Source organism: Nelumbo nucifera, chromosome 5 (genome assembly GCF_055504915.1).
Source record: "Nelumbo nucifera cultivar China Antique chromosome 5, China Antique-T2T, whole genome shotgun sequence".
NCBI classification, from domain to species: domain Eukaryota; kingdom Viridiplantae; phylum Streptophyta; class Magnoliopsida; order Proteales; family Nelumbonaceae; genus Nelumbo; species Nelumbo nucifera.
The window spans coordinates 52,537,722-52,565,578 of record NC_142653.1 but is presented as its reverse complement, the minus strand read 5'-3'; the positions used below and the strand labels follow the sequence as shown (position 1 = coordinate 52,565,578).

General features: G+C 38.3%; 2 non-coding genes across 2 annotated transcripts; both read left to right on the top strand.

The window, feature by feature from the left end:
* Positions 1-7,150: 7,150 nt before the first annotated feature.
* Positions 7,151-7,224, top strand: TRNAT-AGU (transfer RNA threonine (anticodon AGU)). The gene has a single exon. It is a non-coding gene; the product is annotated as a tRNA-Thr (tRNA).
* A 7,920-nt stretch (positions 7,225-15,144) lies between these two features.
* On the top strand, positions 15,145-15,218 carry TRNAT-AGU (transfer RNA threonine (anticodon AGU)). The gene has a single exon. It is a non-coding gene; the product is annotated as a tRNA-Thr (tRNA).
* Positions 15,219-27,857: the final 12,639 nt, after the last annotated feature.

Genomic DNA, 27,857 nt, shown 5'->3' with positions numbered 1-27,857 from the left:
AAACAAAATTATTAAATAATTTAATGAATAATAAAATAAATATTAGTAGACAATAAAATAATTAAACATGTAATTAAATAATATATATAATTAATAAAATAATAATAATAATTTTTAAATATTATTATTATTATTATTATTATATAGGGTTTTCAAATTATAGCATAGGTAAATGGAAAAAGCTTTTGGGGGGTAATTTTTAGAAAACAAATCAACCGAAAAGGAAAAGAATGGATGATGAGACATTTTAAGGCTGAAGTGAACAAATGGTACTAAAGGCATTAATTGTCTCTGAAAATGCATGAACGCTTTTTAGCATTCAGCTTTAAGAGGCTACGAACATGCACTGAATTTCTATTTTTGTTTAGTAAGGTATTTCTTACCGCCATTTTTCCAAAAATGAAAAAAAAAGGCTATGACCACTATGCCTTATTGCATAAAAAAATGTCATAGAATGCTTTCACGATAGGTAAGGCTATTTACCCATTTTCATTTTATTTCTTAGGTAAGGCAATGATCATTATACCATAAAAAACTATTATTAAAAGGGTAATTTTTTTCCATCCAAGTGTTAGAAAATTTGTCCTCTGTAGAAAAGTTATTTATCCACTTGAGAGATGGGTCCCAAGAAAAATGAATTTTTCATAAATCCCACATAAATCCAAAAAAAGTAACATAGGTATCTCGGTCAATGTGAACCAAAATCCCATTGACTACTTTCCCCTCTCAAAATATGAAAAGAGAATGGTCCCCAAGAACCAAATTAATAATTAGTCATGATAATCAGATTTGATCCAAGAACCAAAATCCCATTTGTAGGCAGAGTTTCCTCAAAGAATGAAATGAGCAAGATGGGGCATGATTATTTTTCATGTTACAAGCTACCTCAATTTTTATGCTATGGTCTGATTTTTTATTCTAAAAAGAATGTGACACATGACAAGAATTTTGTAACCAAACACTCTAATGTTATTCATTCTTGCTCAGAGTGAGCAAGAATTAAAAGAATGAAGCCTACAACAATGAACCAAACATGGCCTTAGTTACCCAATGTGGCATTGTTTTTTTTGGGTAAAAAGACAATGGTGCAAACATCCCCTTAATTAATCAGTTCTACCATATAGACAAGAACCAAACTAATAATTAGCCAGGATAATCAGGTCTGATCCAATTAGATGCCTGACATCTTTAGGGGGCATTCTACAACATGAATGCTTTTGTTTCCATTTGTTTTTGGTATCGCCACATCAGCAAAGAACAAAAACATGTTCTTGAATTCTGTTTCTGTTTTCAAAGGGAAAAACATGTTGATTTTCTTTCATAAAACTATACATATTTTTGGAACCAACAAAATGTTGGTTTTTAAAACAAAAACAATTTTCTAATATAGAAATTATATCATTTATGGAACATGGTGATGAATAATCAAATGAAAACATGTTCTTAAAACTGGACTTAAGAACATGTTTTTGGTTTCAGTTCTGAAAACAAAACACATACACAAACAAGAACATGTTTCTTATGTTATTGTTTTAAGAAACAATCTGTTTTCAAACAAGATGATTTTGATTTGTTTTTGGAACCAGAAACAAGAAAAACAATTTATGTATAGAACACATAAGTTTTCATATTTTGATAAACATAAATTTAAAAGGCTTTGGAAAAAAGACATAGAATATAATAAACTTTTTTTAACCAAATTATTGTATATATTGTTTATGAAAATTTTAAGACATAGAATATAATAAAAATTACAAGAAAATATAGGCACTTATATATGTTTTTAACTATAATGATTTGGAACTTAATCAGTTTGGACCAATCCCTATCAAATTATTAATTGTGATGCAAACCATACATGAAACCAGAAATAATATAATTGTTTTAATCGATTTTACAATTGACAGCTCTAAAATAATTAAATTGAACGTTTACATGAGAAGGCCATAAATACCACAGGTTCAACGCCAAGCAAAATATCTTCTGGATTATCTGGATCAGGCCTTTCAAATGTTCAAAGTTAAAAACCCATTTTAGGTGTTATAGAGCTCCAATCAGACATTACAAATAATCAACTGCCCCCTTGGATTTTAAAAATGTTCAAAATTGATTGCTTCAACGCTGATATATGAATACTCAGATTCGTCCCTAGACTAACTTAACATCATAATCCACTTTCCACTTTGGAATTGGTCTAAACTAGACTTTTATTTTCTGCAAAATGTTGCATTGCATCAATCGGCTTTGGACTCGATTTTACACAGTATCAAGTTCGGGCTTCAGATCGAATTTATTAGAATTTTAACAAAAGTCAATCCTAAGCCCGGCCCATTAATATGTCTAATCCGTAAAAAATTTTCTTCAGCTTTGCAAAGTCAATAAAAGATTATTCTATTTTTATTTCCAACCCATAATTTCTAATAATCAAAAGCCCAAAATATACCATATATAATTTGATATTTTGATGGGATGAGAATAGCTGAGTTAATAATTATTACTAGCATACAAACGTGTGGTTACTGCATGCAACTATCATGAAGGTAATCTACAATTCCAATCTTATACAGGAATAGCCCTCACATGACAATTCCAAACAGGATCTGTTAACGGAGTCAGAAAGGCCCAAAACCTAATCCCATACCCAATCCAATTATATTTTATTTGGTTGATTGTTTAAATTGAGGGATCGGATTTGGATTTTGAAAACCGGATTAGGTGCAGATCCAGCCCCTTTGGTCCCATAAAAGCTGAGCCTATTTAAATGTACAAATATGCATGATTAATTTATTTGGTTTATCTTTCATTTCATTATTACACGAATTTATTTTACAAGTAAAACACGGATTAATTCAATTCTAATTGAACTTACTCAAAATAGTTTATATTATAAGATATTAATAGACTTTTGCTGGCTTTGGCTGTATGATGGTTGATATTAAGCTAATGAACTTCCCACCGAGGTTGAAACAGGCATCGTTCTTTGAATTATTCAAAATCAAAATGGTACTAGTCTCCAAACAAGCTTCGATGATAAACATTTGTGATGGGCTACAAAAACTAGTGATATGTCCATCCTTAGGGCCTAAACAAACCCAATTGTGTAATTGTTTTGTAAAATAATACAGAAGTGACCCTCTTTTGGGCCATTTTTAGGAGTGCTTTTTATCAGAAATGGGCTTCTGGAAAAAACACTTTTTGAGATGATTTTTTAAAAAAAAACGCTTTTACTGGTTGACATGTCACTAACGTTTTTGTCCAAAATAACTTCATGCAAATGTAAAAAACTAAAAAGGAGAGGACTTTATTTTTTCCCTTTTTTTCAAATGGGTGTTTTTTTATGCAGAAAGCCCATACTGATCTTTTCACCAAACAGTTTTTTGAGTGGCCTGAAAATCACAAAAAGCCTATTAAAACAACACTCCCAAACTCTGCCTAAGATAAAGATCTAAAGATCTGAAGGTTAACACACCAAGGGTCTACTAATTTAACCTCAGCGAGTTGGATTAGGGTCTTCGTCAATCTATAGACTAATCCAAGACGTAGACATAGTTCTTGGGCCCAAGTCTGAACTGTTCCTGGAGTAAAGCGGGAGCTTGCTAACCCAAGCCCAGGCTAGTCTAAAATTTACAAACTCAGGTTGGGTTCAGGCTTGAGGCAGGTTTGAGCTATTCTACCGGGACAAACTGTGCCTATAAGATTTCTTTTCACTCAATAAAACATTTCATTAGGTTTACGCTTTGGTTATTACACAGATTTTAGGTGTAAAAGGTGCAATAAATTCAACACAGAGCAATGGTGGATCTAATACCTTTTACCAGTGGGGCAAGCATTATCATAATATCAACTTAGTCATAACTGGGTGGATTCAGGATGGAGACAATACTCTCCATTTCCGCCCTGATCCTTTGGGGGAAAGGTTAATCTCCACCCCTAATCCATGATGGAGACATCATACGAGTTCTCCATCAGAAACCCAAATCCTTGACTTTTTAGTAAAAAGTTTTTTAGGGGAAAAAGAATTACTTAAAATAAAGGAAAAGCTTTGACCCAACTCCTGGGTTCTCCATTGGAGTTAGGGTAGTGCGGGGACTTTAATTTCCATCTCCTCCAAGGTAGTCTCCATCCCTGACCCGATTAGGTCAGGGAGATTGGGTAACTATAGAGACAAGAAAAATTGCCATCTCTAGGTGACGAGACAAATTAGAGAGGTAAGATTGAGTTGTTGAAAGATACGAAATGAGGAAAAAATACAAAAGAAAGAAAAGGAAAGTAGAAAAAAAGATAAAAGTTAGAACCCTAAGCTCAAACCTCATAACTTGGTTCACATGGGAATAAGGACATGGGTGTCATTCTTGTATATTTTTTTCTTTATTTCTTAATTATTCATATCTAAAAGAAGGACCTCATTTCAAACAAGCAAATTTTACTTGACCCCTCCTATTTTATTTGAGTGGGGGCAATTGTAAAAAGAAAATTAAATTTATTCATAAGTTTCATAATTATGTATTTTTTTTTTCCAATTTTCCAATCTCAGTAGGGAGAATTGCTCACATTGACTTCAACATAGATCCGTCTGCAAGGGCACAGAGGAAATCACCATTCAAATATAATACATAGGAGTGCAAACTTAGCGGGTTAGGATTGGGATTTTGTCAAAATTTTAATGGTCCAACCCAAAGCTTGAGCTTGGGATAGTGTAAATTGTTAACTTAAACCAACCCAAGTTGCACACCTACAAAATACATTCCTATTGTAGTATTGTATATGCAAAAGATCAGGCAATGCATTGATGGGTCAGTCCAGGGCTCTAACGCAAGGGTTTGGCACAAATTCAACCTAATAAATGGAAAAAGAAAAGGTTTGCGCCCAGCCCAAAGATAAAAAATTTAGGCTCAACTGATGAAAAATATAGGCTTAATTTGAAAGGACTACAAATACAAATATGTAGAGTGCAAAACCTTATATTTTATATGCATTTGTATCATACATATTTGTATTTGTACTCTTTCCAAACTGAGCTTTATGGTGTATCAAGATCAAGTTGCACCAAGGGTCCCAAGTTAAATTGATTTCTCTTTTCATTTATACTAGCCTGTGAGAATCGTAAGGTATAGAAAATCCTTAGCTGAGGTCATAAATTAGAACCCAGGGTCATAAAGTGTCATGCACGCATTGACAGTTGTTGTTCATAATTCATTCCCATAACATATGATTTTCACATAGGCTCAGTTTGGAAGGAGTATAAATACAAATATGTAATGTAAAACCTTGTATTTTGTATGCATTTATATATAGAGTGCACTCTACATATTTCTATTTATACTCCTTCCAAATTGAACCATACTATCATTCGCTTTCTTAATTTGTTCTTAATTGCATTTCAGTGAAGATGCAAGCAATAAAGCTCCGTAAGACTATAATGAACCTAGGGGTGGCCACAAGCTGAGTTATTCATGAGGTATTCGAGTTCGGTTTGTGAACTCCAATTTATGGACTCGGTTAATAAACAAGCCGAGCTTGAATATATATTTACACACATACATAGAGTAATATATATAATAAAAATATTATAATTCTTAATTTTTTAAATATCAAATAAAAAATATTTTTTATATATAATTTTTTATTTTTATAAAACATTTTTTCTTAAATCAAGTTCAAGTTAAGCCAACCTCGAGCTTACGAATTTTTGACTCGAGACAAGCTTGAGCTCAAGGTTCTATCTCAAACCGAACTCGAACCAAGTAGTACTTTGGCGAACTGGTCTCGAACCTCGTACTATTTGACTTGGCTCGGCTTGAATCCACCCCTAAATGAACCCCATACGTCCAGTGATATCTAAAAATACAATTGTCACATCATGCTCTGATGCTGAAAATTGAGGCCATTACAATTGGGCAGGACTTTCTGCATAAGGTATAGGGTCCATTTGGGAGGGTGTGAAGCCTGGTTGAGCTGCTTGAACCATTAAAACCAGTCTGATTGGCTTCAGAAAGTCCATTTGGAGATTCTATTGAGGTTTACTTGATTAGTATAGATGTATTTTCCCTACATTTATATATGTTCTCTAGGTTATACAAAATGCCATGACTCATGAGGGCAAGAAGATACAAATCTATTGGGTGTTGATCCTATTAGCCTTCATCTTTTTCTTATTTATATTTGTAAACAGATGGATTTATCTAACATACACTGAGAATAGGATTTTAATCTTCTTTTGAATGATGAATGAGAGGTTATTTTGCATGTTCTCTGGTTTACTAAAAAGCCTATCTAACAAAAAAGAAAAAGAAATAAGATCCCGTTTGGTTTGTGGAAATAGGGGTTTGGAATCAGAATTGTAATGGGCTATTTTCGGTTCTAACTGTTTGATTGGGTGGAATTGGAATTCCATTTTTATTCCTGCTGGAATGATGTTCCCCCATTTGAGGGAATGACTATTTCCTGCCCCTCCCTTAGGAATGAAATCCCGTTCTTTCTAATTCCAATTTTCATTTTCATTCCTGTCTGAACCAAATAGACTATGGGAATAGACCATTCCGCTTCTGATTTTGAAGGATTTTGATTTCAACTATAAATCAAACGGACCCTAAAAAAGAAAACAATATTGCCACTACATGTATGATACAGATTATTTAATTTCTCACATGATTGGTCCCGATATTTATATCAACAACAACCTAAAGTGAATAGGGGTGCAATTTTGGTGGGTCCAATCTGCGATTTAAGCCTATGTTGATTCTTTGCAATTTTACATGGGCTGAACTTAAATTTATCATCCTTGGGCTAGGCCTGGTTCCAAAACCTTAGGTTTCTTATTTTCTGGATGGGCCATTTATTGGGTAGGGGTGCAACTTGGGCAAACTCAAGTTGGGATTTTGTTAAAATTTTAATGAATTTGACTTAAAAGTTTGGGTCCAATGAAATGTAAAATCTTTAAATCGGAATTCATGACTTAAATGCACCACGTTGAAGCGCTAATTATCAAAATTGGATTGTCATCGACTTGCTTGGCTACCCACAAATTACAATTGTTCACTTACGTTAACAAGTCTTGGCCCAATCAAGCATTCGCCTTTCACTTTGGTGGTGATGTTGCAGGTGATATTTCTTTTAAAATTAAAAAATTGCTTAAACATATATAATGTTAGCTTTCATAGCTCAGTTGGTTAGAGCACCCGTTTAGTAAGCGGGAGGTCTTGAGCTCAAATCTCAATGAAAGCACTTATGATTCTTAAATTAGATCTGATAGAGCTGAGTTTAAGTCTTTGATCCATGAATTAGGTTTGGGCTCAAAAATTTGGTCATTTTTTATGCTGAAACTTGTGCTGTTGCGCATAACCAACCCAAGCTCTGCCTAAGCCTGAATCCAATTCGAGTGCATCAAACTTTTAGTGCTGGCTGAGATTGGGCTGAATAATTTAGGCTTGACTTTGGGCTAAGGCCCTAGGCCCAATTCTTAGGTTAGTGATGTAACCGTTTCTGGTCACGTACCATTTTTTGTGATGTATAAATTTTTTGGCTAAGTACCTCGTTATTTGACCTGGTGGTGACGTGGCTTGGTGATGAGCTACTTGGTGGTGAACTGCCTGGTGGCGAGCTCCCTGGTGGCGAGCTCCCTGGTGGCGAACTCCCTGGTGGCGAACTGTCTAATGGCGAGCTCCATGGTGGTGAACTGCCTGGTGGCGAGCTCTCTAGTGGCGAACTGCCTGGTGGCGAGCTCAATGGTGGCGAACTGCCTGGTGGCGAGCTCAATGGTGGCGAACTGCCTAGTGGCGAGCTCCATGATGGCGCACTGCCTGGTGGCGAGCCCGTCGTTCGACCTGCTCCTACACGGCCTGCAACTCAGACGGTGGGGCTCCTTGGTGCAGCACAACCCGACTACCCCCTGCATGAGGTGATTTCCTCTCCTTTGTAGGCGACGGGAGCTGAGGGACCTGCGAGAACATCCTTTTTTCCCTCCACTTTGTAGACGGCGAGAGCTGAGGGACTTGTAAGAACTGAATCAGAGGACCCGGGGGTATTTTCCCGGTGGGGACTCTCCGACGCTTATGTTAGCACTCTGATTGTAGAGAGCTTTGAAGATGATATTGGGGAAAATGAGAGAGAGCAGGGATTACCTCCCTTTTTTCCATCCCCCATTTTTTGGGGGGTGAGGTCTTTATATACCCGAGTCCTCGCGGGTTAGGTGGGTGAAAAGCCTCCAAAAGGTAAGACTTGTCACATCCCGTCAGAACCGGGGTACGATGGTGAACTCCTCGTGGTCGTCAGGCTGGCGCTTGTGTCAGTCGGCGGGTCGTGTTGAGGCCAGGTTGTCAAGTAGGAGATCTTCCTGGGATATGCCGAACTACTCTTGTACCGAGCTACCATACAAGTGGCGAGCTGCCCAGGGGAGCTATGCCGAACTGCTTGTGGCGAGCTATACCGAGCTGCCTGGCTCTTTGGCGAGCTCTTTGGTGAGCTACCGAGCTCGTGGGGTATGCATGCCGAGTTTATCGGTGGGCGTCTTCTGGGCGGCTAAGTCGGATCATGTGCTAGGCTGATCCAGGTTGGCCAGGTCGCGTAGGCCATGCTCAGGTCGCACCAGGTCGCGCAGGCTGTGCTCAGGTCGCGCCAGGCCGTGCAGGCCGTGCTCAGGTCGTGCCAGGTCGCGCCGGCCACGCAGGCTGCGCTCAGGTCGCGCCAGGCCGTGTGCAGGTCGCGCCAGGCCGGCCGAACCGGTGCCCGGGTGGGTCACCAACTTGGTAAGTTGTTGCCTGGGTGTTTGCCTAGTTGTTACGAGGCGCCACATGTCGCAATTTCCCTGGAGTGCCAAATCTGCCCTCATCAGTTGCCCCCCACTCCCGAGTTGAGAGTAACTCAGCGAAGGGAGTAGATTTCTTCTTTTGGCCCGTAAGTCGACGAGCTAGTAAGTGCTGATCCAATTCCTTAGGCTTTGGGAGCTGCCTATACGTGGCGAGCTGCCAGTAATGTGAGGAGGTCTCCGCCAGTTCAGTAGTGTAGCTCTTTAGGCTTTGGGGGCAACTTATAGTTCACTTCTGATGATTTTGCTCATGCTGAGGAAGCGACTGGGTATTTAGCAATAGTATGGCCCGTAGGCTTTGGGAGTGACTCATAGTCTACTCTTCTTTGACTTTTGCCCGTGCCGGAGAGGCGATCGGGTCATTAAGCAGTAATGTGGCCCGTAGGCTTTGGGAGTGACTCGTAGTCTACTGTTTTTCGACTTTGCCCGTGCCGGAGAGGCGACCGGGTCTTTAAGCAGTAATGTGGCCCGTAGGCTTTGGGAGTGACTCGTAGTCTAATCTTTTTTGACTTTGCCCATGCCGGAGAGGCGACCGGGTCTTAAGCAGTAATGTAGCCCGTAGGCTTTGGGAGTGACTCGTAGTCTACTCTCTTTTGACTTTGCCCGTTCCGGAGAGGCGACCGGGTCTTAAGCAGTAATGTAGCCTGTAGGCTTTGGGAGTGACTCGTAGTCTACTCTTTTTTGACTTTGCCCGTGCCGGAGAGGCGACTGGGTCTTAAGTGGTTGTGTTGCCCATGCCGTAGAGGCGACTGGGATTTTCAGTAGTAACGTGGCCCATAGGCTTTGGGAGTGACTCATAGTCCACTCTTTTTTGACATTTTTCGTGCCGAAGAGGCGACTGGGTCTTTAAGTAATAATGTGGCCTGTAGGCTTTGCCTGTGAGGTGCTGAGCTGACTAGGTGTCGAGCTACCTGTGAGGTGCCGAACTGACCAGGTGCTAAGCTGCCTGCGAGGTACCGAGCTGACCAGTTGTCGAGCTACCAGTGAGGTGCCGAGCTGACTCAGGTGTCGAGCTACTAGTGAGGTGTCGGGTTGACCGGGTGTCAAGCTACCTGTGAGGTGCCGAGCTGACCAGGTGTCGAGCTACTAGTGAGGTGTCGGGCTGACCGGGTGTCGAGCTACCAGTGAGGTGTCGGGCTGACCGGGTGTCGAGCTACCTGTGAGGTGCCGAGCTGACCAGGTACCTTAGAGCTATGATTGCATTGCATCAGCTTCGTAATGCTGGTCACCCACTCCTACAAGAAGCTACTAGGAGCTCGACCTTTGGGGGCAGCCCTACTAACTTTAAGGAGCCAGCTCACACGGGAGCCTTGGAAGGCTCAACCAGTAAGGGCGCCTATGTAGTCTGTTGGCCGCCAACTCCCGCGGAAGCTACGAAGAACTCATCTTTGTAGGGGGGACCTTGCAAAGAGGACTGGTGAGGCTTTATCCAAATTGAAAGTAAAGTTAGTCTGTTAGCTCCCTGCATAGTCTTTGAGTTCATAAAAAATGTAAACTATAAAGCGAGAGCTTCAATTTCTAAAAAGTGAGGACTTAGCTTTCTGGGAGAAGAGGACTTAGCTTTTGTAGGATGAGAACTTAGCTTTTTGTAGCGTGTTCTCACAGACGGCGCCAATTGATGTAACCGTTTCTGGTCACGTACCATTTTTTGTGATGTATAAATTTTTTGGCTAAGTACCTCGTTATTTGACCTGGTGGTGACGTGCCTTGGTGATGAGCTACTTGGTGGCGAACTGCCTGGTGGCGAGCTCCCTGGTGGCGAGCTCCCTGGTGGCGAACTCCCTGGTGGTGAACTGCCTAATGGCGAGCTCCATGGTGGCGAACTGCCTGGTGGCGAGCTCCCTAGTGGCGAACTGCCTGGTGGCGAGCTCCCTAGTGGCGAACTGCCTGGTGGCGAGCTCCATGATGGCGCACTGCTTGGTGGCGATTCGACCTGCTCCTACGCGGCCTACAACTCAGACGGTGGGGCTCCTTGGTGCAGCACAACCCGACTACCCCCTGCATGAGGTGATTTCCTCTCCTTTGTAGGCGACGGGAGCTGAGGGACCTGCGAGAACATCCTTTCTTCCCTCCTCTTTGTAGACGGCGAGAGCTGAGAGACCTGCAAGAACTGAATCAGAGGACCCGGGGGTATTTTCCCGGCGGGGACTCTCCGACGCTTAAGTTAGCACTCTGATTGTAGAGAGCTTTGAAGATGATATTGGGAAAAATGAGAGAGAGCAGGGATTACCTCCCTTTTTTCCATCCCCCATCCTTTGGGGGGTGAGGTCTTTATATACCCGAGTCTTCACGGGTTAGGTGGGTGAAAAGCCTCCAAAAGGTAAGACTTGTCACATCCCGTCAGAACCGGGGTACGGTGGTGAACTCCTCGAGGTCGTCAGGCTGGCACTTGTGTCAGTCGGCGGGTCGTGTCGAGGCCAGGTTGTCAAGCAGGAGATCTTCCTGGGATACGCCGAACTACTCCTATACCGAGCTACCATACAAGTGGCGAGCTGCTCGGGGGAGCTATGCCGAACTGCTTGTGGCGAGCTCTACCGAGCTGCTTGGCTCTTTGGCGAGCTATTTGGTGAGCTACCGAGCTCGTGGGGTATGTATGCCGAGTTTATCGGTGGGTGTCTTCTGGGCGGCTAAGTCGGATCATGTGCTAGGCTGATCCAGGTCGGCCAGGTCGCGCAAGCCTTGCTCAGGTCGCGCCAGGTCGCGCAGGCCGCGCAGGCTGCGCTCAGGTCGCGCCAGGCCGGCCGAACCGGTGCCTGGGTGGGTCACCAACTTGGTAAGTTGTTGCCTGGGTGTTTGCCTAGTTGTTACGAGGCGCCACGTGTCGCAATTTCATTGGAGGGCCAAATCTACCCTCATCAGTTAGGTTTTGGGCCTATCCTTATTTTATAATGCCATGCTTTTCCCCTCCTGACTCCACAAAATGCAATACATAATTTTTTTTAAGGCTTAAAGCATATTTCATTCATTTAGGAAATTGATACAGAGAATTGCCAAAAAGGCCAATTAGAAAACCCAGATACAATTGCCCAAGAAGAACAAAATATATAAATGGATGAAGGAGAATATAAAGAACTTGCGCTGTTGCGCATAACCAACCCAAGCTCTGCCCAAGCCTGAATCCAATTCGAGTGCATCAAACTTTTAGTGCTGGCTGAGATTGGGCTGAATAATTTAGGCTTGACTTTGGGCTAAGGCCCTAGGCCCAATTCTTAGGTTAGGCTTTGGGGCTATCCTTATTTTATAATGCCATGCTTTTCCACTCCTGACTCCACAAAATGCAATACATAATTTTTTTAAGGCTTAAAGCATATTTCATTCATTTAAGAAATTGATACAGAGAATTGCCAAAAAGGCCATTTAGAAAACCCAGATACAATTTCCCAAGAAGAACAAAATATATAAATGGATGAAGGAGAATATAAAGAACTTTTGCAACCAAACAAAAGTGAAGTAAAATCACTAATAGAAATAAAGAAGCACATCTCCAATCCACCACTAACTGCGAGAGAGTCTGGAAAGAGAGGTTCCCAAAAGAGATTGCAAAGCGTCGATAATAGTATGGTTGCAGCAGATCCACAAAAAACGGCAAAGCCCCAAATAGTAAAACCGCTACTAAAGACTATAGCTGCCATCCACAATTGCCTTCGCCGGAGAACTGAAAATGGAACTGATCATGAACAACATCTGCTGGAGAATTGTGAGCTGGCTTAACTATGAATGGAAAAACGTAAAGCAACACCCACCAGTACCGATCACCCAATATAAGATCCAAGAGAAGTACCCCCATTGTCAAAATGCTTGCAAAAAGAAAAGAAAGCACAAAAAGAGGCAAAAAAAGAACAATGGGAAAGAGGTGAACAAACGAATAGAGAAAACGGCGAGGGAAGAAAAGGAGAAAATCAGACAAGAAGAAGAACGAAGAATGAAAACAGGGGAGGAGGGAAGAAAAGGAACAAAAAAAGAGAAAAAAACAATAAGAAAAGAATAGAGGGACTCCTTGGAGGCAACCACCCCAAAGGAATTTCTAGAGCAAAAAATAGGCAATGAATAGAGAGATTGAGAAAAACCTCAAGAAAACTCGAGAAGAAACCTCTCTCGAAACAAAGAGAGAGAGAGCTCTTAACAACCAATAAACTGGTATATTCACTCTCGATTGGTTAAGTATGAGGTGATACACAACCAAGTGATTAGTAGACCTGAGTGGCATCAAAGTTAAATTGTACACGGTGGTAAAGGTAATAATATAAGAAGCTGATGCCACTAGAATCATTTCCAAACTCCTACCAAATGAGGCAGTGAAAGCACTACTAAAACCCATACAACCAGGAGCCAAACTTCCTTGATCAACAATATATATGACATGCATAGAAATAAATGAATAGTTTGTTTGAAGTCATTTTAGAGAGTTATAAAGGCTTTATAAAGAAGACCGCCATAAGGTTGTATTTCGTTTGAAACAAGGGAAAATTTAAAATATTTTGAAAGATTTCAAATCTTCCCTCTTTCTTTGAATTCACATGAGGAAAAGAAGCAAAAATGTGGGGATTTTTTTGAAAAGCAAATAAAATAGTTTTGAAAAATAGTGCAAATACATCCTTTCCTTAGCTTTTCAATAACAAAAACATTGAAGTTATCAAAATACCCTTATCAACATCATTGTTAAGTTGTTATCTTACACAATCTAAAGTTCCAACTTCACTCTCTGCTAATTTATTTTACCTAAAAACTTTTTATAAGAGTAATTCTCTCTACTCTTTTTAGACGTAGTAAGGTTAAATGCTAAAGATAAGTAAAAGGTAGCAATTTTTTTATGGTATTTTACTAAATTTACATACAAATGAATATAGTTAATGGTAAATTTGATATTATTAAAAAATAATGCTTTATATCAATATTTTCCATTTAAAATACAGAAGGAAGGAAGGTATTTGCACCTTTTTTTTCAAAGCAATAAAGGTATTTGCACCTTTATATCAATATTTATTATTAAAAAATAAACTTAATGACTTATCAACAGTAAGGCATTTACCTAATGCGGCAGAACATGGTGGGAATGCCACCATCAATGGGACTGAGGGACCCAAATTCCTGAGCAAGGAAACATGAATGATCTTATTAAGAGTTCAAAGTATTGAAAAGTGATTTGACGGAGAATAGTCGACACTTGTTTGATGCCCAGGTTATTTTGTCAATGGTATTAAAGCCATTGTTGATTTGGATGGTTGACCAATTGGCCCGGAAACGAATGTGCTAAACTGTTATTTTAAAATTGGTCAAATGAACTAGTGATCCAGATGCTTAGACTGCTGAACCGTTCATCATGTACAACGATTCCTGGTTTAATATAACTTATTTAAAATTTTTTAAAAATAAAATAACAAAAAAACAGAGAAAATGTAGAGGGAGAAGAGATTGATGTCAAACCTGAAAGTAGAGAGAGAGAGAGAAAGATCAGGTTTAAAGATCTGTGGGAAAGACATCTCAGATTTAGAAATGAGAGATCTCATGAAGTCATGATCTGCTATTATCGTCGCTGTACAAGTCACCGTCGCCCTCTCGTCCAAAACTATCTTACAAAAATGGAAGTCATGATTTGCAACCCCCTCCCCCTAAAAGTGAATCATCCGTTGTAGAGTTACCAAATAATATAAAAAGAGAGCATTTGTTGTATAGGGGTGTAATTTGGGCATGCGATTTTGTTAAAATTTGAATGGGATCGATTCAAAAGTCTGGGCATATATAATCTTTAAATCCAATGCTGACTGATACCATGGGTGCAAGTTGGACAGGTTGGGACCCCAACCTTAAAATTTGGGTTTAAGGTCTAGCCCAAACCGAGCTCAAAGTCAAGTCAGATTTTCACAATTTGAGCCTAGCCTCCATTATAATTTGATGCACTCAAATTGGGTCTCGCTTGGATTACCTAAGGACTAAGTCCAGACCAATCAAAAAAGTAAAAAAGCCCAACTTCTTAAGCCCAAATCCAATCCAAAGACAGAAAATACAAATCCAGCCTGTGTAAAATTTTGGGCTGAATCAATTCGGATTCAGCCCAAAATTGCACCCGTAAATGGCACCCTAAGTATAGTTGCCGAGCCATAGAATTCATAACTTACATGCACCATGTTGAAGAGCTAATTATCAATTTTCGAGAGTATTGAAAGTTAAAACAGGGTTGTCATCCACTTGCTTGGCTACCCACAATTGCACTCTAAAAAAGGTTAACAACCAGAGGCTTCGCCCAATCAGCATTCTCCCCTTCCATTCTGGCTGTTCTGGTGCGTGGGTGGGTGACGGTTATTTGAAATTGTCAAAGTGCAGCTCGAAATTTTATAACGTTAGCTTTCATAGCTCAGTTGGTTAGAGCACCCGTTTAGTAAGCGGGAGGTCTTGAGTTCGAATCTCAATGAAAGCACTTTTTTATCTTTACTATTAATCTGTTCATGAATTAGTTCGGGCTTAGCTTTTGTCAAAATTCTAATGGGCTCGGCCCGAAGCCCGAACTCAAGACAGTGTAAAGTTGGACCCGAAGCCCGGCCAGTGAATTCACTACTATTTATCATGTGGGTCAGGACAGTTTTTTCTTTTTCTTTTTGGTAAATATGGGTCAGGACAGTTAATATCAGTAATGGACGGAGCGTCCTATTCAATAAATATAAACAAAAATGATTATGCTAAAACAATTGTTTTAATTAAACACAATTTGCTAGTGATTTTATAGTTTCATCATCTACAATTTTAGTTTTATGGAAAAAAATCAACAATTTGTGGATGTTATAATAGGCTGGGCTTAAATTTTCAATCTCGGGCTCAAAAGTTGTGATTTTTTGGGTTGGGCCCAGGCATAGACCTTAACCCGAAGCCCGACACTATTAACCTGATCATGGGTCGATTTGGGTTTGGTTTTTGTCAAAATTCTAATGAGCCCGGCTTGAAGCTCGAACTCAAGACAGTGTAAAGTTGGGCCCAAGGCCCGGCCTGTGTATTCACTACTATTCATCATGTGGGTCAGGACAGTTTTTTCTTTTTTTTTTTCTTTTTGGTAAATATGGGTCAGGACAGTTAATATCAGCCTGGGCCTGAGCCCATCTGAGCGTATCAATTTCAGTACCGATTGAGACTGGGTTGGATAATTTAATCCCAATTCTTAGGTTTGGGTCTGGGTTGAACTAAAACCTAGGCTAACCTATCCGATTTGCATACATAATTCGCTCCTAACTCCACAAAATGCAATACATAATTTGCTCTTAGAAACCAATCAATTGGTATTAACTAAAATTTATTGAAGGGGGTGATTGGTCAAAATTCTCACCATCAAATAAGTATCATGCGAGTTCGGATCACCTACCCATGAGAACTCTGCTCACGCCAACCCACAATACACTATCCTCCATGAATTGGGAACATCTCCCCCTGCATAATACTTTGCAGAGGATGAGATGTTCTCCATGTGTGGCTCCGATAAACATAGACAGGAGATCCAAACTTGTATCATGCATCAAGGGAGCCCGAATCTGCTACTCACTTGGCTGTGTATCACCCAATATATAACCAACCAGGCAATCACAAGTAAACATATAAGTTTTCCGTATGCTGACATGTGAGCCCCCATTGATAGGGAATACTCTTGATTGGTTATGTATGAATTGATAAACAACCAAGCTAGCAGTAGATCCCAATGGCGTCAAGGATAGATGGTACTGATGGTAATATAAGAAGCTGATGCTACTACTAATCTACTATCATTTCAAAACTCTACCAAATAGGTAGTGAAAGCGCCATGAAAACCCAAACAACCATTATCAAAGCCTGGTCTTCATTCTCGGGTTTTTCTTTTCTTTTTTTTTTTTTGATATAGAAGAGGGATATTAAGAGCAAAAACACAGAAAAGAGAAACCTAGGGAATCTATCAATAATAATAGATCCGTATCAGGGCGGAGCCAGGGGGACCCAGGAAGCCATGACCTCCCCTATGGTCCAAAAATCCCCCTCTAGGGTAACTTGGCATGTACATGATGATTTGCCTCACCCTTTTACTACTTCAATTGTCACTTTGGAACCACTTAATCCAATTTACTTTCTTTTTGTTTACCTCCGATAGGCCTAGGGCGAGTTGGGCTTTAACAAATTCTTTGCAAATTTGGAGTGCCATCTTTCTTTTTCTTTTAAGTATCTATGGAGGCCCTGTAGTTGAGTTCACATCTCCGCCCCACAGTACATCCCCGCCATGTATTGGAAACATTTCTTGATGATAATACTAGAATCGATAATATCATCATCAGGAAATGTTCTGAATACACTACGGGGATATACTGTGGGGGATATGATTTTTTATTATCCTCCAAGCATGGGAGGCCACTAGGTAGTTAAGGAGGATATGAGCCATATCCTCAATCATTCCACAAGATTTACATTCTGAATCAATTTTGTATCCTCTTTTATATAGTCTCTTTCCTTGGTGGGTAGTTTATTCTTAACTGCAAGCCAGAGAAAAGGTTTGATCTTGAGGGGCATGTTATTTTTTCAATATTTTGAGGATCCTCTTTATTTTCCCGTCAGGCTCTATCTCGTTATTGAGGAGATCATTGGCTGGTTTAACTCATAGCGCTCCAATCTCGTCCTACGACCTTCTCAGTTTTAAATTAGGGGCCAAACTTTCTTGATCAACAATACAATATGCACAGAAATAAATGAATAGTTGTCTTCAACTCGTTTTAGAGAGTTATAAAAGCTTTATAAAGAGGAAAAGAAGAAAAAATGAGGGTATCTTTTTTGAAAATCAAATAAAATAACATTACCAAAAAGCTAAATACAAATAGACAAGTTGAGTAAACACACCATCTCCTCCGGGCTTAACAACTTGCACTTTGCAGCTGTAGTATGAGCATAGGCATTCATATACTAGTTGGGACCAAGGTTTAAAGTATCGGAAATGTAAGGTGAATCGAAAAGATAATTTTAAGAGACATATCGGGGTACACTTTGGATACATATAGATATGGATGAAAAATCAAGATATGCATAAATATGCTAAAAACTCAAATAAATCATAAAAATATATAATAACAATAGTTACAAGTTTTATATGATTGTAAATAAATTATTTAAAAGTAAAAAAAAAACTGTAATTTAATAGTCTATATAAAATTCAAGAATCAACTAGTGGTGACCCTCTAGTTGTTAAAGCCTAATGTCCAAGAGAATTCCAATTAATTAACGAATTTAATGAGAAACAAAGTTATTAATTAGCAAAATTAATGAGAAGAGAATTCCGATTAGGCACTAAAATTGAAATTCAAATTTAAAATTATGCATTAATTATAGGAGTAATTAACTAATTAATGAGAGAGAAATTGCACATAACTATAGGAGTAAATATAAAATTAATGAGAGTTAATTCGACCCTAAATATAGAGCCCGATACAGACCAATACATACGAAAAAGAACACTATAGATAATTTCTATGCATTCCCTCTATCAGACTTATACTGGAACAATACGTATCGGCTGATACGGAATGATACGTATCAGCCGTATCGGCTAATACGCTGTGAAATTTTGAACCTTGGTTGGGACCTGTGCGATGCACGAGCTTTATTAAGAAAAATTGAAGAAGCAACTCTATGATAATTCAATTAAGCAATGGTCAATGATGAAGGGCGATTTAGCCCTCCAGTGATGTGTGACACATGGAACCCTAGAACCATTGTATGACACATCAGTGCCATGCAGGCAACTATTTCAGAAGCACTTCGGACACATCAGAACTGCCTTAATTGCCTCGATCCCACCGCAATAGGCCAACCTACAAACACCATGGAAGGGGTCAGGTCGGCGTAAGAGGCACCCTGCCTCCACTGACCTGATCAACACCCAACTAACAACCTATACGATGTGACAGGGTACCTCATTCACAAGTGGGTTATCGTCTCTGACTCCTCTGTGATTATGTTGTCACACTGACGGAACTGGCTCTCGTCTTGCTTGTTCTAAATGGGGCAGACCGTTGACTTCAAATGCTTTATGTGAAGCCCATGAAATCTACATCTATATAAAGGCATCCCTTTGAATAGAAAATGTATGCGTGATTTAGTGAAAATTAAGTTGATTTTTAATTAGTAGAAGTTAGTTATAAATTAATAACTATTAGATAATTTTGTATTAGTTTTATATTAATTTGTCTTATTTTTATTATATTATAAAAATATTTTCATCAATAGTAACAATTAATGATAATTTTTATTTTATTTAAGTAATTCACTAAATTATTTTTACTATGATTCATTATTTTTTATTATTTTCAAATGGAATATAAAAGGACAATAATTTTTATGATGTTTTATTAAATGTTTTCTACCCATCATTGACTTGGATGATTGAACCATTCATATTATGTCTCGGGCCTATTTATAATTCCAGGTTTCCCAAAACCCACTATTTTGCCAAAAAACATTGGTTTGAGTTGTGTTTGGTACCATTGTTGTTTCTTTGAGAAACATTTGGGGGTTGATCAATAGAAATTAGTCTTAAAATATAAGTTGCCATGTCACACAATCAAAAACATTTTAGGTTGATCAATACAAATTGTTGTTGTTACTTGAAACATCAAATTTAGTGTTTCAACTCTAAACAACAATGATAGGTCCCCACATTCATTTTTTCAATTGAAATGACTCTCTTATTCTCTTATGTTATGTGACAATTCATCTTTCTCATTAATTTTTATTGATAAACCCCAAAGCATTTCATGAAGAAACTACAATGATTCCAAACACAAACTTGGTCAGCACCTGTTCAATCTGGGTAGTTGAATGATTGACCCTTTTAACCTTGTCATTGGATCAATGACAATGTATTGAAAACTTTTGGAGGGCTTAACTTTGTGCTCAGTTGTCCAATTAGGTAATCTTTTTTATTTTTATTTTGGGTACCTTTCGCAATCTTTGCAACCCCACTGTACAAAAAAGAACTTAATATTTGACCTCAAATTTCAATTTTTAAAACACTACTTTCATTTGTTGAGTGAAGTAAATAATATTTTTGCTGAAGAGCAAAAATAGAATAATTTAAATAATGATTTAAATAATAATAATAATAATAATAATAAGTTAAAAATTGAATATCTTTTGAACAAAAATTGAATATCTCTATTTTAATATAATTAATTTTTATTAAAAATTATAATTTAATATAAATATATCTAATTTATCTAAAAATTATAATTAAATTGGAAGGATATAAATATAGATAAAGTTAATGAATTATCAATAGTTAAGGCATTTATCCAATGCAATAGAACATGGTAGGGATGCCACTATCGATGGGGCCGAGGGGACCCAAATTCATGAGCTAGGAAACATACATGATATTTAAGAGTTCTTTTTTTTGGTGAACAGCATGATATTTAAGAGTTCAAGCTATTGAAAACTGATTTTATTTAGACCGGTTTGATGCCCACATTCTTTTATCTACCGAATCAAGATTGGGAATTATTTGCTGAATCTTGTATAAAGTATGTGGCTAAAACACAACCATTTTAAAATAGAACTGAACCCATGAAGAATCTTTCTTATCAATTTAAGAAATTTAGGCATGGATGTAATCCTGCTATGTTTGGTTGCAATGCAAATAAATTTACACACATGCAAAACTATGGTAGTGCAAATGATTTGGGTGTGAATTTTGATTTATTTTTGTTTCAAATTTTATCTTACTTTGTTTGGTTGCAATACAAATGAAGTAAAATAAGGCTGGGAGCAGAATAAAGTAAAATCCAAAATAAAATTAAATAAAAAATTGCATTTTTCTCATTTCCACTCCCATACATTTGTACTACTGCAAATAAAATTGTAGTGCAACCAAACAGAGCTATGTAATCTTTCTCAATTCTGGTGAAAATGATGACATTAATAGGTCCTTTGACCCATTTTTGAACTACAATATACAAGGTTGAATTAATAGGTTATTTTTTGGTAAAATATATATTTTATTAAAGGAACACAAAAGGAAAATGAGAATAATCAGGGGGGAAACATGTATGGGTTACTTCTTTGTAGTCAATACCCATATGGCCATGTTGAGACTAAAGAATGTAGTAGTGTCCCTTCTATTTCAATTTCTATAAACAAAAGCATGTCCATTGTACAATTCCCTACTAGTATGTATATAAAGAGAGAGAGAAGAGAACCACCGTGCCTTTGAATCGACGGCCCAGATTGAGACATATCTGACGGTTCGCAGCCAAGCTGACCACACGACTCTGGAAACCGAAACGTGATTGGTTGCACGTCTCCCATAATTGATGTGATGACGGCTGCACGATATCCGGAATTAGGAAATGCTTTAGCGTGTGTCTCGATATTCGAAAAGTCAGAAACCCCTAGCTCCCGCGCACGCATTTAATAAGAGCAATCAATCAAAGTTTGAATTTCGGTCAAATCAACCCGTCACACTCCATGAACACCTCGCGCTAAGGTATCACTCTTAGCCCGAGGAGTGGGGGGCAATTGATGGAGGGTGATTTGACCCGACTCCTTGAAAGGATGACACGTGGATATGATTTAGCATGAGCAGCAATCCAACGCACACCTTGACTGCGACTAAGTAGTGAGCTCGTGGGACAACTCGCTGTGCCTTAGCTCGCTGACGGGAGAGCTCGCTACCGCGCAAGCTCGAGCTCCCCCAAGCTACTAGAAAGGAATACTCCAAGATCACTTCAGCTCGTGAGCTTGGGTGATCAGCTTGCTCCAGCAGAAGAGTTACCCCCAAAGACAGTCTCGAAAAATATCCCGAAACACTCCTAAAATCTCGCCACGAGATAGCTCGCTAACGAGAGACACGGTGCCCTCGAGAAGCTTCCACTGACAAGACCGTACCTGACAGACTGCTCCGCGTTCCCTGACAGATGGCGCAGTCCCTGTCAATTCGGCAGACTGCACCCAGGTCTCTCTCAACAGATGGGGGCGTGCCTGCCCTCGCGAGACGTGTCACTCACCCGGTAAGGCAGTACTCTGCAATGATCGCCTGCGCAACCCTGTCCAATAACGGCTGTGACAAATATCCAATGGCGGTTATGCCCACCTTAGCAAGGAACGCCCGTATTTAAAAGCCCCCAGACGAAAGGAAAAGGTATATGAAATTAACTAGAGACCATTATTGATTTAGCGCGACCTACGCTCTTAGCTTCCTTTGCATTACTCACCACTATTTCAAGTAGTCTAACTTGATCGTCGGAGTATTCCCACCGGGTAATCCCCTGGGAATTCTTCACCATCTTCTTCTCAGGTGCCGTCCGTTGCCAGATAGGAGCCGACTCTTTGCCAGGTAAGAGTGCCCGGATTGCGCTGTATCAATAGTAATAAGTGAACATTGAATAATGTTAATGATTAATTATTAAAATAATAAGTATTAATTAATTATTAATTAACTTTTAATTATAATATTTATTATTATTATTATTATTAATATTTCTAAGAAATTAAGATATATTCATAAGCAAAGCGGAAAGAGTACATCAGAAGTTCGGATATACAGCATCCATAGTACATGGCTTTCTGACTTTCTCTATGCATGACAGTTTTAATGTGCAAGTTTGTGAGCTATCGCCCAGTAGATCTATTTACTTGCTGCTGCAATTTGATCGAACAGGTCAACAAACTAAAAGCAAATTAATGGTTGCTTAATTTGACCTGAATCAAATTAATGGTCGCTTAATTTGACCTCCATTATATTGCAGTTTGTAATTCTCTGACTAAGGCAAGGCATAGCTAGCTTTTCTTCTACTTTATTCTTTTTTCCTGCCAAAGCTTTTTCTGCTATTTGTTAACGATCTTTCCGTTCCTTGAGCAACAACAAAGTCTCCATCGTTAGTATGCATTAAAATTTCAATATCTTGATTAATCTGGCACTCAAAGACCAATCCACACCGATTGTATGTGGTTAATGTCCCTTGTTAAGGCTGAATTTGAATAGGTTGCTTATATTTTTTAAAATTTGTTTGTTTATTGCCTCCCATATATTGCAACAAGTTGTTATTATTTCCAAGAAGACGTTTCTTTCAAGCTTTTGGTCTATACATCTGTATTAATTTCTCTAGAATATTGAAAGCAATACAAATGTGCACCCATTGATTATATGTCTGATTGCAATTTAAGCAACTAAAATGGATTTAAATAATTCAACGGCTTGACCCAAATTATCGAGAAGTTGAAGATGCTAATTTGCTAGGTTGCTGGTCAGACCAGATCTTGTATGCACACACTTAGTTAGCACATTGAGTAACCACTAAATCATTTTGCTGAAACCGACTGAGTGGTGGTCAGTTGGTAGATAGTCTTATCTTAGCAGATGGATTCGAATCTGTGACTGTGAGTTATTAATTAATGTATTGTATTAAATATTAAAAATAAAAGAAAATCATTTTTCTGAAAGATGTCCTAGAAATATGTATAAAATGCCCTGAGAGGTATTTAATTAATTAAGGGACAAGTATCAACATTCTATTAAATGTGCTTATCGAGTGTGCTCACCGGTACTCCCACGACTTAACCCGAGTTAGCCAGGTGCAAGTTGATCATTGTTTTCTTTCGCGCGTATAGAAGCAAGCGGAAGGGCAAGACACCGACCGAGGGTAACACTACCTTCCAGAATAAAAATTAACTTAAGTACTGAAGACGCGATAAAATGCATTATTGTATATCAGCTCTACTGTTTCTCTCTGAAGAAATTAATATAATTGCTCCCAAGTTGAACATTTTTATGTTTAATTGATTAATTCTCTAACATATCTTTGATTAGCAATTCCATTAGCTCATGCAATATTATAAGGTATATCATTTTGTCTATTCAGTTTCAATCCGATGCACTTCGATCAAGTTGAGTACTAGTCTGTCAATGATCGATTAGTCAAACCCATAGAACAGCAGCATTCTGTGGTATGACCAATGGGCTGCTTTGGGGATCCACCTGGGGCGTCTAGGGGTGTAACTTGGTTGGGCCCAACATGAACCTGATTGACCTAGCTTGTAATTTTATACGGGTTAATTGGGATTAGATTTTTGGTTTTTGGGTTGTGTTTGGGTCCAAATATTTCAAGGCCTCGCCCTTAGGTGGCCTGAGCTCGACCCTATCTTATTTTAACCCAAGCCCAGCCTGCCTATGTATATACATATATGCATATTATCTTTTGATAAATTATACACATATGTATACATAGATACACATATATATATATATATACATTTACATTAAATTTTAGTGTGAATTGGTAGACCAATCTACGTGCATTAAATTTCAATTCAAGTGAGATTCGGATTGAACTTAAACCCAACCTAGCTTGCCCAAATTGGGCCTGGATTGAGCTTAAACCCAGCCTAACCTGTCCAATTTACACCCCTAGGGGCTTCTGACCATCTGTATGTATAAGTCGTCCAATCAAACTCAGCTCATCTAACTCATTAGAACACTCATTTTCTGTTCATCCACCTCATCTTACATAACATCGTTATGTTATACATCTAATGCAGTAGTGACAAGTCTTGCATTTGGCTTTCAACTTGCAACTTGAAACCTTGATAACTATCTTTCGTTTGTAAAAGGTCAATTTGGAAGGAGTACAAATGCAAATATGTAGAGTGCAAAATCTTATATTTTATATGTATTTGCATTTATCTGCCAAAGTTTCATATTAATTCTAACAATTATAACACACTTAAACATGGATGTCCAAGTAAGGCTATATTGGCTACTTTTTTTTTTCTATTGGATACATTATTTTCTTTTCATTAAAATAAGAAATATAAAGCAAAATCCCATATCACAAACTAGCAGAAGGTCGATTGTTACAAAATGTCTTCGATTTGGCTTTTGGCTTACAACTTGATGAAAACCCTGATATCTCTCTAGCATTTGGGACAACTTTTCACGTTAATTTTAAAATCTAAAACTTGCTTAAACACGAATTTCCAAGTAGGGTCTTTTTCGCTACTTGATCCATCTATTTCCTTTTGGAAAAGAAGAAAATCTAAAATAGTCCCATAGGAAAAATCAACCCTTACTATATCTACTACTACTACTACCACATCATTGTCATGCACAATTGTTCTTCCTTTTTTCTATCCAACTACGTTGATCAGGTTAACATATTCTGGGTGAAATTGAAAAGCCAAATCGAAAATTTCGGTTTCAGCTTTCTTTAGTTATCAACTTTGGTTCTTAAATCTAAAAATTTAATTAACAAAATTTTATTGTGGGATAATATTATATTAGTGAAACTTATTTTTAACTGAAAAAATGGAATGAGAAATTTGGTTTGGTTATTTTGGATTTTACTTAGTTTATTTGTTGTCGAATTTTTCTCTTAAAATTTTAGTTATTTCAATTTCAATTTATTTAGTTCTGTTAGAGAATATCAACCTATTCAAGGACTTCATCTAATAGCCTAAGCTTTTAGGTTGAATGCTTATTTGAGATGGTACCAGAGCTACTTTGATCAAATGGCCTAGTGTTTGATCCTCATTACCTCTATTATAATTGATTAAATTTCAGCACAAGGTATGGGTGGGTACCTCTATTATAGAGCAGAGAAGAGGCCAAGCCAAGAGCAATATTGTACCTGACCTTCCAGGTCAACAAGGTTTTATCTTTGAAGAGATGAGAATCAAGGCTACCATTGGGCATGAACTCATACACCAGGAGGAGTTCTCTCTGTTTGTGGCACCAACCAACAAGTTTCACCAAATGCCTGTGCCTTAGCTGACTGATGATCTTTACCTCTGCCTTGTATTCTTTTATCCCTTGCTTAGATCCTTCAGAAATTCTTTTGACAGCTATATCCAACTTACGATCACTCAAGAAACCCCTATAAACTCCTCCAAATCCTCCCTCTCCAAGCTTCATTTCCGCATTGAAATTATTTGTTGCACGTACCAATTCGCCATATGAGAACTTCTGGGGTCCCGTTTCCCTTTCAAAATCTTCGTCCATTGAGGCATCGGGCGACCTATTCCTTTTCTTTTTCAGGACTAGCAAAATCATAACCAAACAACCAATCAAGGCACTTGTACCAACAACCAACCCCACCACCAAACTCTTGTTTGGCTTTGAATTGTTGCTAATCAGCAAGCTTGAAGAATTTCTTATCTCCAAGCTTGAACTGAAATTCCAGGAGAGAATACTATGGAATTCGAAACTCCATCCTGTTGAAGCAGAGAAGCCAATATTAACCCATTCCGGCAATTTATTTCTCAAATCTACCCTATAGGAGAGGCTAAGGGTCTCACTTCCCTTCGCTCCGTCAACATATATCAAGAAAACACTCAAGTCTTTTGTGCTAGAATTATAACTGACCTGAGCATCGCCTTTCACCTCGTTTGTTCCACTAATATTCCATTGAACTTCTTTAACAGATATGATTGCATTAACGTCAATACCTACATGACGATATTTTGGGTCTTTTCCATCATTTGAGTATGTATCAAACTCTACTGCAACAGCTTGATTCTCACCTGCATTGGTTCCAGTCTTATTGTCAAAAAGACCAAGGAATTGACCTGACGAAGAAGCAATGACATTAGTATCAGCAGTTGGAAGAGGAGGGAGGGAGGAATTGGGAGCAAGGAAGAAGGTGAATCCGTCGCCCGGTATATATTTAGAATCCTTATCAAAGGAAAGGGAAAAGGAGAAATGGGTGGTGAAGTCTGTGAGGTTGTTGGTGGCATTGTCCCAGAGGCGAATGGGTTTGTTATATATGACTCGACCGGCACTGCAATTAAAAGGTTTGTCAACTTCTCCTTGGGTGAGTGCAAGTGTATTCGAAGGGGAGCGGTAGGCATGTCCCTGAAATTCTAGTTCGTCTGCCTTATCCGATGGAAAATTGGGATAGTTGAAGGATAAATGGTGTTGCAGAGACGATAAAGAATGGGAAGAATAAGAAAATATGGAACAGAATAAGAACTAAGTTTGAAGATTGGAGGTGGGAGTTTGATGAGTGGAAGAGAGCCATATAGTTGGAACTTGGGAATCGCCAAACTGGATGTAATGGAGTTACGAGTGTTAGCAGTGGATCTGAATTGGGCGAATCCTAAATATAAGATTTAATGAGAGTGAACTAAGAATAAATGTAATATTTTAAATTATAATTAGAGAGACAAAAAGGCTAGGATTTAATTAATATTAATAGGAGTTAATATCTTAAATATAAGACTTAATGAAAGTAATTTGAATGAAAAAAAATAGTTGATCAAATTATTAATTTTCCTTACAATTAGAGAACAAATAAATACAAAATTAATATATTTCAGTCAAAAGACAGTTTCAAACTATCATTAAGACTTTTAAAATATACCAGCACCAACCCACCCAATTGCCACCCCCAAATTAGGCTCTAAATGGATCAGAGATAATTTGAATCAAATTTGAATCCGATTCATTTAGGTTACATTCAGGTATTCATTTATCCATAAGCAGATCAGAAAATATTGATCCATTGATTAATTAGATCAAATCTGGATATTGCTTGATTTAATCCATTGGGACCTCATCCAATTCAGTTACACATATATTTACATATATAAAATATTATTGTTTAGCGTTAAAATTCTTTAGAATTATGTTGGATTTGTGATTTAGATCCACTTATTCCAGAATCCACAACCCAGTTGCTACTATTGAAACTGAAACTGCCAAAAGAAAGACTAGGCCATCGGATTAAATTGAACAGTCAACAGGCTGTCGAAACTATCTAGGTAGCGACATTAAGACCAATAACATTTGTCATCATCTGTTATCATAACTGCACATTTAATTATGAAAGAATGCCCGATCAGCCCAGGGTCAAAAAGCTCAAAGTACTGTCCGGTAGTATCAGCTCAGAATTAATGTCAATTCCGAGTTGGTGCATAGAATTATCGTTTATGATAATTAGGTGCACTAGGCTCTACATCAGCATAATAGTGAAAAAATGCCTGACAGTTTGTGGAAGCTTTAAAAAAATAACTTCCATAAACGGTTAGCGTGCACAAAAACTGAAATCCACTTTTATTATTTTTATGCATA